Here is a 10,976-nt window from a genome sequence, read left to right as displayed (position 1 = left end):
AGTTACTATCATTTATCTGCTAGCATTAATATTGAAATTGATGAACATATGGCCTCACATGTCAGGTGAACATATGCAATTCCATACAGTCTAATTTGATACTTAAATAGAGCAGCGGTGTGTCCCACACCAGGGTGTCACCTGGTGTGGAATTGGGGGCTTCAGGGTAGAGCCAAAAGGGCCCTCTCCCAACTCCCTGCCCCACGCGGCTTTACTCTAAAGTAAAGCCACATGGAGCAGGGACAGGGGATGCCTGGGCCTCTTCTTCCCTGCCACATATTGTAGCATGAGGCAGAAAGGTGGGGGAGAGCTCACCGGGTGTCACCTTCCTTCTGTGGTGTCACCCAGTGCAGTCCGCAGTCTGCACTCCCCATCCCCTAGTAACGCTACTGAAATAGAGTTTAACTACATAGTCACAAGCCCATTATTTTTCTTATTACTTCATATGCAAAATTGGACAGGGTTTATTTTCAACATGTTTACCATCACTATTAATTCTCCCTCAATCCCCCTCACCAACATATTGTGAATAGTTCTGTGGACAGGCTATGCTACTTCTTTCTCTTTTCCCAAGGGAGTTCTGTGGTAATGAGGTAAGGAAGAAAGAAATTTCTGGCTTTGAGCCATCTATGGCCCCATCTGCACCGGCCAAATAAAACACCCTCCTCTTATTCTCATGATAATAAGTCTGGACAACAAAGTCCCAATCCCTGGTTCTCTTGCGATCTGTCTGAACAACATCTGAACAGTTCAACATTGAACCCTCCATATACCCCTTTTTGTTGAGAATCTTTAAAGAAGATTCAGTGCATTCAGCATATCCCATGATGTATATGGGGTCTCCATATTTTCATATCTGGAGCCATCCATGTTCTTAGAAGGTCACAAACAGGAACACCATGGGAAGGACCTGCAGATCGGAAGATATGTGAAGGTCCCAGATAATACCAAGATAAAAACTAAACGATTTGCTAATCACTCCATTCTCCCCTCAGGTTTTCCACATATCCTTTCACACAAAGGCAAGTAAGCCAAAACATCCTTTTTTAATGCAAAACTAAGAATATACCTATGTGAAATAAAACAACAAGATCAGCAACCTTCACCTAAGTAAATAAAAACATTTTGAACCTTTTCAGGGACCATTTGAAAACTTTTTCCAAAATGCATCACCAGCTTCCACTTTTTTTATGATTTCCATTTTCTGGCCAAACTTATACAGCTGTGCTTTTTTAAAACACTGGGGATGCTGTTGAAGCAAGCTAATCCACTTTTCCATTTTATCTCTGTATTGCTGCTCACATTTTTCAGTAAGGGATTCTGGAGGCAGCTGCTGTTTACCTAGTCACAATTACAGTAAGACCATCTAAATTAAAATCCCAATCTTTCCCAGTTCAAGCTGTTTTGCATTATTTACTGCAGGCACACTGCTGTGATTTGACATGAAAAGTCAGTGTTACTTCAGCCCTCCTTCAGCATTTTTCCTATGACAATGTTGCTGAAAAAAATTTCACTTGATAGAGGACAAGAAAGGCAAGTGAGCCAAGTGGGCATGATGACTCCACAATCCATTTTGAAAGCATAAAAATACTTTATTATTTATTATTTATTTATTGACTGAGTTATGCCCCTCCCTGTGTGTGCATGCATGCAGGAAAGTGAAACCTCGAGCTTACCCTTCAACGGTCCCAATTCAACAGGGACACAGTCCCAATTAATCCTCTGTCACTGCACTTTTTCAGCTGTTATTAACGTGTCCTATTCTTTCTCTTCCTCCCATTTTACTGCTTTGTCTTCTGTTTACTTCCATTGGTGCAAACTGTAACCAAAGCTCAAAAGTAGTTTGCACTCAATTAGCCTGTTTTGGGGTGGGGGGAGATGAGGGCAGAATCTTGCCCTTTCCAGTAGCCTTAAGCAAAAGCAAATTGCTGAAGCCTCTGCTAGCTTGTGTGTTCTTCCTCCGTAATAACTTTTGCCATCTTGAACACACTCTGATGTTGCTTGGCCACTTGTGTCCCAGTTTTCATCTGTAAAATGTTGGAGGAAATTCTCAAGCTGCATCTTATGTAAACAATCAGGCTTTAAAATTATGGACTGGATATAGAACACTGCATGTACAAATGGATTAGTGGCATATGCCTTGTTTATATCCTTTTAAAGTCAGCATTTTCCACATCGGAATCCCATCCAAACACCTTCAAAGAGCAGAGGGCATGCCAAATGGCATGGAATGGAATGTGTGGCACTAAAGAGGAAACAGGAGTTCCTCAAACCTTGCCTGCTTGTTCAAACCCTCCCTTATTTTTCAGTTTCTTCTGTCACAGTCTACTTCCATAATGAGTAACTGGAACATGATTATAAAACTGAATTATAGTTTACAGGGAAAACTTGGAAGCGGGGGTGGGAAGAACATTCAAAGTTGTTCCTAAATTGCTTAGTTGGTTAGGTATACATACAAGATGAATGAAAATTATATTTTTTATATTTGTACTGTTAATGAGAACCAGTTAGGGCTTTTATGTCTTTGAAGTATCCAATTCCATCTTTCCTGATTTAAATATGCATCTAAAACAGAGAGGAAATTAAGGGTTTTACTATTAACTTCAGTGGAAGGCTTGAGGAAACAAGTTGTCCAAACACCCACAATAGAGTTACAATAAATCTTTGAGTCAGATCCAGGCTTTGTCTTTGGCAACCATAGAATTCAGGACAGTTCTGTATGTAGTGGTAAATTTAGAACACCTCTCTTTTTCCCCCTAAAAAGAAGGCAGCAAAGTGACCAGGATTTTCTGCAAATAAGCATACTAAAATATATAGGCACAATCCTGCTAAAGTTTCTGCTGTGGTTTATTCTCTTTATTTTATCCATTTTGCCTAACATTTGTATCTATACATTTGCATGCAATGATCATAGGGACTGACAAAGGCAATGCACCATGGATAAGGGCTGAGTAACCTTTGGCAAACCACATGTTGCATTGTAGCATTCATCATTCCCCATTATTAGGTATGCTGGCTAGGCCAGATGACACCTGCAGTCACACAAAGTAATGAGAGTCATAAGTCCTTCTTCCCTGCTCTAAAATGAAGCTGACCCTGAAGCCAGCACTAGCATAGATTCAGTTACGTGCCTTCTTATGGTAGCAGGAAGGCAGGGACATATCTGCCCTCTCTTCTTATCAAATATGCTGCATATCACTTTGTTCGTTGGTATAGTTCAAGAAACTGGTTACAACTTATGGAACTCTTGGGCCTAGTATAACATAAGAAGCCACCTTCTGTATATGTGTTAGGGTGGCAAGATGCAAAAGGGCCCAGAGATTCTGCAACTTTTAAGTATCTTGTCAATGAGAAATTTCACTGGGCATACCTCACCTTTGTAGGCAACCTAAAATAAAGCCTGTGTTTTCATGTAACCTATGAACTCTATAGATTTCGTAGGGCTTTCTTAGGCAAGGACTACTCACAGGTGGTTTACCACCTTCTGAAATGTAGCCTACAGCACTTCGTATTCCTTGACACTCTACCTTACCAAGTACTATCCAGGCCTGACCCAGCTTATCTTCTAAAATGAGAAAGAATCTGGATCCTTCAGGCTATTTAGGCTAATGAGAAACTTATGCAGGCCAAAATTCCATCATTGACTTATGATAGGTGCGAGAGACCTGTCCTTTTTGTCATCTGGCCATCCCAATATAAAAGTTATAGCACCTCAAATGAAGGGAGGGAGGAAGCAGTGACCAAATTTGAGAGAGATTGAGGGGTGGTACAGATAGCCCCAAAGGGGCGGCATGTAGCCACCCATTTCAGTCAGATTGGGGCCACAACAACCACATGCCATGGTCCCAATGTGGCCTTTCCAGATTTCCTTTTTGCGCCCTGGAAAGGGTGCCATAGTTGTATTGCTGTGGCTTGGTGGTACTCCTTCAGGACTGTATCATATGTACGCAATTCCGGAGGAGTGCTGTGATGCTGTATGCCGTGTGGTGCAGTGTACAACATCACAGCGCAGTGGGGGCAGAGCTGAGGTGTGTGTCGTGTAGACACTATGCCCTGAATTTGCTCCCCAGCCAGCCTTTCTGGACGGTGTATACAAGAGGGTAAGAGAGAGGGACCTGCAGTTGGCTGGAGGTGAAGGATCCTGTTGTGAGGATGCTTCTTTATCTCTTCTTATAATCTGCTTTTATATATGGTTACATCCTGTTTGAATTACTGTAATGTGCTCAGCATGGGATTGCCTTTGAAAAGTGCTCAGAAACTTCGGTTGGCCCAAAAAGCTGCAGCTAGATTGTTAACTGGGACTGGCTACAGGGAGCATGCAACTGCTTTGTTGCACCATCTCCACTAGCTGATGGCAATCCCTGATTCAGCCTATTTGAAGGACTGTATCTCCCTATAAGTGACCATTAGAGCCCAGGAGAGGCCCCTTGCTGTCTATCCTACTGCCTTTTCAGGCTCCTTGATGGAAACAAGGGTCTTCTCAGTGGCTGCTCCCAGACATAGGAACTCCCTCCCTAGGGAGTACAGAATGACTCCTTCCTTTCACTAGCAAATAAAAACATTTCTTTTTCAACAGGCATTTAGAAAGTGATTATGATGGACTGTGAATGTTGTGCTGTGCTGTTTTATTGGTTTTAAACAAACAAACAAACAAACATTAGACATGGTCACTGAATAACTTTTAAATGGTTTTAAATCCTACAGATTAATTATTTTTAAAACAACTTTAATATATTTTAAAGTTATTTTTAAAATATTTTTTCATCTGTACTGTTTTAATAAGTTGTAAGTCACCTCAAATCAGGCCTCCATATCCCATCTGATTGTGGAAGCTAAGCAGCAACAGTTCTGACTAGTATTTGGATGGGAGGCCACCAAAGAATACCAGGTGTTGTAGGCTATATTTCAGAGGAAGGAATTGATAAAAACACCTATGAGTATTCCTTGTCTAAGAAAACTATGAAATTCATGAGATTGCTATAAATTGACAGGCGACTTGAAGGCACACCCACACACACAAGCCACCTTGAGTCCTATTATTGGGGAAAAGGTGGGCTATAAATGACTAGTAGTACTAATAGTAGTAGTAGTAGCAGCAGCAGCAGTAAATCTGTGATGGTCTTCACTCTTATTCAAACAAAACTTGTTATCCTTGTAACATCCTACTAAGAGAAGTGGAGTTTTTAAAACTGAATCTCATATATTTGATCTGGTGTTTTAATGAGGCTGGATTTCTCATATTTTGCTTTGAAGAGTGTGAGACACTTCAGTTCTTTTTGATTAAAAATAGCAGAAGATAAAGCCTTTGAATGAATGAATGTATGAATGAATACATGAACAAATACACGAATGAATAAATGAAAATGATTTTGTTGGGAATGCCAAGACCTGACAAGAACAAATTACCCCTTGAAGTTGCAACCCTGTACACACTGGTTTGGAAACAGGCCTCACTGAATATAATAGGGCTTACTTCTGAGTAAACATGCATAACATTGCATTGGAAATTGTGCTTTTATACAGCTGAGCCCTGGAGGCCAGGTTTTTTCCTGCTCTCTCTGCTTCTTGCAGGGTGTCATTTTAAGGACCCCTTATTATATTAAATTGCCCATATCATCAGCTTCTATCATTACAATCAACTATCAAGTACTCCTGAAAGAAGTAGTGCCCAAAGGATTTCTGGGCCATTTTGTGAGGCATATCTAAGCAAAACTGCTCTCACGCTCGTTTTTATGATCTTCTCATACCATCATGTAATATTGTCTCTGGTTCAATTTCCCACTAGAACATAAAGTTGTCTGGAGTGATACTAATGTCATGATGGCATTACAATGCCAGCCCCAAAACTGCCTTTAAAAGGAGCCTTATCTAAAAATGTTTTTTTACAAACAAAAATAAAATGCTTTTTTCTACAGGTACAGAGGAAGATTTTTCAGGAATAGATAAGAACAAGTCTTCAATTCTTCAATTCCATAGTACAAGATTAATTATGGGCATGTTTCAGCAATGTTGTTTCATGAAAGACTAATGCTGTTGAGACTGCCTAAATCTTCTGTGCTCAAAAAAGGGGAACAGATTTCCTCATTTTGTGCTACACTGTTCATACAGGTTTTGGTTTTTCTCTCTAAAATTACTGTCCACTTACAATATTAAACTTGGGAATGGACAAAAAAAAATCTAGATCAAGAGGATGAGGCCCCAAGCATGGTGCCGCCTCTTCCAGCCTTAGCCAGAGCGGTCGGCTAGGCTTCTCCGGGGCTGGAGCAGGTGGCCACACTTTGGGCCGGGGCCGAAGCCGAGGCCCCAGAAGATCCACTGTGGCAGGCTAGGCTAGGAATCCGGGACTGGAGGGTCAAAAGTGCCCAGCCGGGACAGGACATTTTTGGACCCTTCAATCTGGGATTGTCCCTCCCACATCCGGGAAATGGCAACCCTAACTGTGATTGGCCAAATCTGATATTGATACCATTGGTCTTGAGTTAAAGAAAGGATGTGTTATGAAGTGGGAAAAGGCACAAAAACAGAGAGGGGAAACAACAGGACCAAAGAGAATGGAAAAAACAGGAATCATAATCACTGTTGTCATCACCATAATCATTAATAGCCCCCGAACCCTCAGAACCTGGACTCAAAGAGTATTCTCAGAATTTCATAATTTTTCAGAAACATTTTTATCTGCCTCCCCAAATAGTGAATTTTTTTCTTGAAAAGTGACATGACTTACAGGTCCTGCATTCCAAAATCTGAAATATTTCAAAATCCAGCCTTTTCTCATAGGTGGCTAAGATAGTCATATTTTTGCTTTATGATGGTTTAATGTACACAAACTTGGTTTCATGTACCAAATTATTAAAAACATTGTATCAAATTACTTTAAGACTATGTGTATAAATTGTATATGAAACATAAATGAATTTTGTGTTTAAACTTGGGTCCCATCGCCACAACGTCTCATTATGTATATATATGCAAATATAGATATTCCAAAATCCAAACAAAACAAAACAAAAAACAAAAAACCTAAATCCAAAACACTTCTGGTCCCAAGCATTTCCAATAAGGGAGACTCAACCTGTAATACTCACTGGATTCATAGTATTCTATCCTATGGAATCCTTCTTTTTGCAGTTTGTTGGCGCACCACAACTCTTTGACAAAAAAGGCTAAATATGTCACAAACTATTAATCCCAATATTTCATATCATTAAGCCATGGCAGTTAAAGAGGTGTCAAGCAGCATTATTTCAGCTGTGAGGACAGACCTGTTGAAAATTAAGCTTTGAAAAGTGACATGGAGGAAAGCAAGGTTTTTTTTTATTCTGAATAGGAAGGATTACATCAGGCTAGCAAGGAATCATACAGTTTGGATGTCATGATGAATGGAAGTGGGAAGAGGTGCACAGTGTAAATACTGGAACTCCTCCAATGTCATCACACAGGATTATTCATTTCCCTAACCATTTGAGAGAACCATTAAAATAGTGTGTATAGATGAAGAGGCAAGAAGTCATAGAACAAAAGGATCAAACACGGAGCAATGGATGCAAACTACAGAAAAAGAGATTGCACCTAAACATTCGGAAGAACCTCCTGACAGTAAGAGCTGTTCAACATTGGGACACACTCCCTCAGAGTGTAGTGCAATCTCCTTCTTTGGAGGTTTTTAAACAGAGGCTGGATGGCTACCTGTTGGGGGCACTTTGATTGTGTGTTCCAGCATGGCAGGGGGTTGGACTGGATGGCTCTTGTGGTCCCTTCCAATTCTTTGATTCTATGATGCTCGTCTATGATTTGGTGTAACTAATGTGAATTCATACAACATTTTATAAAGAAACAGTGTTTACAATCTTTAAAAAAATGGCAACAATCTCTGTCAAGGGAAGTATATATCTGCATGTGGGTTCACTCACTGATCTTGAAGGCAAAATGAAAAAGTACTGTGAAAGTCTTTTCCAGGACCAGCAATCATCCAAATTCAAGAAGTAAAAAGTCAAAACCAGAAGTATGTCCCAGCTTGATTATTTCTAACTCCTTTCCTGAATTTGTTGTTGTTGTTGTTGTTGTTGTTGTTGTTACCTGCCTACAAGTTGATCTTGACCCATGATGACCCTGTGGATGAGACATTTCCAAGACTTCCTGTCCTCCACTGCTCTGCATAGTTCCTTAAAATTCATACCCATGACCTCTTTAATAGAGTCCAAACATGCTGCCTTCCTCTCTTTCTCCCCCTTTCTCAGCATTATTGTTTTTTCCAATGAGTCATGCTTTCTCATAATGTGACCAAAGTATGACACTTTCCATCTAGTCATCTGACTTGATCTGATCTATAATCCATTTGTTTGTCTTTTTGGCTGTCCACAGAATCCTCAGCAATCTTCTCCAGCACCACATCAAAAATAATTTGATTTCATTCCTATCCACTTGCTTAACTGTCCAGCTCTCACATCCATACCTGGTAATAGGGAATACAACGGCTTGAATGATTCTAACTTTTGTGCTCAGTTATTTGTCTTTACATTTTAAGATCTTTTCCAGTTCTTTCATAGCTGCCTTTCCCATTCTTAGACTTCATAGGATTTCTTGACTGCAGTCCCCCCTCTGATCAATGTTTGATCCCAGATATGGGAATTCTTTTACTATTTCCGCATTGTCTCAGGGGTGAAACAGATGCCCCTGAGGAAACCCAGACTGGGGCTGTGGCAACCTCATGCCATGTCCCTAGTCTGGCCATTTTGTGCCCCAAATAGGAGCTGAAAAAGTCTGCTCCAATTTAGGGTGGAAAAAAGCCACCCCTTTGCCTCCAGAGCCAGCTTTTCCCTGCTCTGGGGCAAGTGGTATCTGAACACCATGCCCCCAAGTCTCCCAGAAGCTGGCCGAAATGAAAGTGCTGGCACAGCTTCCAGGTGATTCGGGTTTGTGGCATGTCTGAACGCCACACCCACAAGCTGGCTAGAAGCTGGCTTTACTGGGCCATCTGTTTCGACCCTCAGTTTAATTTCTATAAAATCTCCATGGTCATTATTTTTGTTGTCTTTAAAGTACCACATGGTTGTGAAGGAAGGTGAGATGGAATAGATCTTTTTGTTCTTTATTGTTCTTTTTGTAAATCAGGCTTAGCTTTCCTGCTGTTTTCTGCCTTTTGTTTTAATACCTTTAAATAATTTTTCACTTTTTCAGACTTTCAGGAAATATTGCTGCATTCCTGATTTGATTTTCCTTTGATTTTAAGAAATGGCTGGCTCTGCCATTAGGCAGAGTGAGGTATTTGATTCAGGCAACAGATTTGAGGAGTAGTAAAAGGGCAGAAAATAGGTGAGTTTTAATTTGCTATTGTATTTTTATTCTCATTGATTGGAAGAGGTACTTGCAGGATTTTCTGTCTTATGTTCCAGAATAAGTTGTCTAGCCTATGAAAATATATACCAGCGAATGATATGATTTGCTGGTGTAATTATTTGGGAGGAAAAGAAGAAACTGGTGAAAGCACAGGAAATGACCAGCTATGAGACACTTTTTTTGTTTGTTTGAATTCTTGGCTTTCAGTCCTTGCACATGCAATTTCCCAAGCGACACTTCCCAATGTGCCTTTGCTTCACAGGACTCTTGAAATCAGGCATTCAAGAAACAAGTGATTCAGAGTCAGCCTCCAGAATGTGACTTTTCCTCTTCCGCTTACAGCAGGAGGTCTTCGTACAAATGCAAAAACCATACAAGCATAAAGACAAGCCACGCTATGGTTTGGAGGTATGAGTGGTTTGCCATTATAGGGTCCTGGCCCTAGAATCTGGGTGAAAGAGATGGGGTCCCTTTTCTGTTATGCTTCTGGTGTCAAAATCCCTTGGACTGAACCTCAGTGAAATTATTTTAAAAGAGACATTCATGTCATGCTTAGTTGTTTTTTACCCATAACTCATACAATTTTTTTTTCATCCCATATGTTTTCTTCATCCCACATGAAGAAACTACACAGACAGATCCTCTAGATAATGGTTCAAATTCACTCCAAATGAAATTTTAAAAAAGAAAAAGAAAGTAGACTTTCTTCCATTGTAAAACAGAAGAAAGAAACAGGAACAGCCAACAGGAAGTTGACTACATCTGTCTGCTCTCAGTTGCACATAATACTCATACCTTTTAAACAGTGCATTTAAATTACGTGAGAAGAAAGTTGGAAAGTGGCTGTTCTCAAGATGTGGTACGAAGTGTCCTTCTTCGTCATGCAAAGTTCAGCAGCTGATCACATGAAGTATAGTTGGGGAGGAAATACCTAAAGACAAGTATCAGTGGTTTAATTACAAAGAAATAAAAAGATGAACTACATTGAGTTTTAAGCTGCTCGTGTTCTCATATTCCAGTTTTCTGTTCCTTTCAGAGCATTTAGAACATATCCTTAAAAAAAAACCTTCATGACGGAGAGGCAATGGCAGTTAGATATCAGCAGCTGAACATATGACACACTTTTACCTATGGAAAAACATAATATGACATGTTAACTCATTCAGGGCTTAAGAAAGTCCAGGATAACTTGTCCATGGAATAGAAATTTGGGGTTTATTTTTCATCTGTTAATTAATTATTGTATTTCAGAATTACAAGATAGCCATTTCCAGGATTTATACTTGATTAAACATTTTTTAAAAAATACTATGAGGGGGCGGGGAGAGGAAGTAGTGTGGTTGCATACATGTGCCCCTCCTTGGGGTTCTGAGGACTTGCTTATTGTGTGAGTTTTTTTTACAAGTACAATTTTTGCAAGTGTAATATATTCCTGCAATAATTACACTCCTTCTTGTGTCAAAGGCTATGATGTACTTTCCTATCCATTGCAAGGAGAATCTCTTTGTTTGCTTTGTGGGCCTCCAGCCTGCCCCAAACCTGCTTCACTTGTGCTCTCAGCCCTCCAGAGTAGGTTTTAAGAGTACAAGATTAGATGAAGAAGGTAGAAGGATTGCTACTTCTGGCAAAAGCAGCAGGAT

This window comes from Sceloporus undulatus, chromosome 5 (genome assembly GCF_019175285.1).
Source record: "Sceloporus undulatus isolate JIND9_A2432 ecotype Alabama chromosome 5, SceUnd_v1.1, whole genome shotgun sequence".
NCBI lineage: Eukaryota > Metazoa > Chordata > Lepidosauria > Squamata > Phrynosomatidae > Sceloporus > Sceloporus undulatus.
This window is presented reverse-complemented; position numbering follows the sequence as displayed.